The sequence below is a fragment of the Etheostoma spectabile genome, chromosome 16 (assembly GCF_008692095.1).
Source record: "Etheostoma spectabile isolate EspeVRDwgs_2016 chromosome 16, UIUC_Espe_1.0, whole genome shotgun sequence".
In the NCBI taxonomy this organism is placed as follows: domain Eukaryota; kingdom Metazoa; phylum Chordata; class Actinopteri; order Perciformes; family Percidae; genus Etheostoma; species Etheostoma spectabile.
The window spans coordinates 19,060,140-19,061,547 of record NC_045748.1 but is presented as its reverse complement, the minus strand read 5'-3'; positions in this window follow the sequence as shown (position 1 = coordinate 19,061,547).

Sequence of the window (1,408 nt, the reverse complement as noted above, 5' to 3'; positions counted from 1 at the left end):
GAGAGAGAGAGAGAGAGAGAGAGAGAAGCACAAATGTAGGTCAGTCTGCAGCATCTAGAAGTATCTTAAAAGATTTAGGGGACTGGAAAATTGATCAGAATAAAATTAACTCAAGGTTATGTGAGTCTATATTCCTCTGATGAAGCCTCATGTCATTATTTGCTCATTTTTTTGCTCATTTTTTTACTGCTCTGTTTATCATACCATGCATCTAGATACAAGAAGAACCATGGCAATGCAGAAAAATCCGAAAAAACTGAACACGATTGAACTATCGGATGGTAATCATTGATTATTATGTTGTTTTAATTAGTCTTGGTTAAGAACAAACATAAAGGTTACGGTTTATAACAATTTTGCTTCTATGTAATGTTACAAGTAGGTTAAAGGGACAGTTCACACAAATACAAAAGAAAACAATAAACCTCACTTAGCCTCGTTTGCCTAGGTTTTGAGATATCTGTGGTGGAACTATTTCACAGGGTAATTTCAACTTTTTTCAAGTTGTCTTGAGGAAGCGTTATGGGTCGCTGTAACTATTCCTCCTGTCCAGACTGGTTGTGAAGTCATCCGTACTTGATGAGTTTCCACTGTAAGAGATTGAGCACAAAACCAACAGTCTAAGTGGGTATTTTACTTTTTTATATGAAAGTCATACTTACTTTGTCTAACATTAGAAGACCCCCACTTGAAATGTCTTACTCAGACATATAAAACCTCACATATGCTTTTGATGCCACAAAACACTGTATGCCCAATTCTGTCAGCCAAGTTTTTTTAATTTCTTGTTCAGTACAGGGCTCAGCTCAAGTATATTTGAGACAAATGCAGAGGCAACCAGTCTCTTCTAAGACGAATTTGTCATGGAAACAAATTGTAAAAATAACATGATGTAAGACAGAGGGCTTCTCAGACACCACATTCTGCGCAGAATACTTCTGATCACTCTTCTCTAAGTCAACGACCTGCAATCCCTCTGTGCACAGCAGCATTGTCATTACCGGCATTACCATTTTCCCCCGGCTACAAACACTGGGAAGGGTGAGAGAGGGAGGAAGCAAAACAACAAGAAAACAACAGGGAAGAGAGAAAGGAAGAAAAATATCAGAACATACAAATGTATATCCTGACATGGAGTTATTTCTACAAAATTGGCTTTGTTTCAGCAAACTGGAAGAAGTCAAGTGGTGATCAAAACTGGGGATGTGAACACTGAATCGCAAACGGTTTGATTGCGATGGATTTAAAATAGGAGAGTCATTTCAACATTTCAGCACCCCTACCTCCCTGAAACAAACAACAATGTACTTTAACATTACAAAACAACAACATGTATGTATGTTGTTGTTTTGTACATAGATACATAGATACATACATATATATATATATATATATATATATATATATA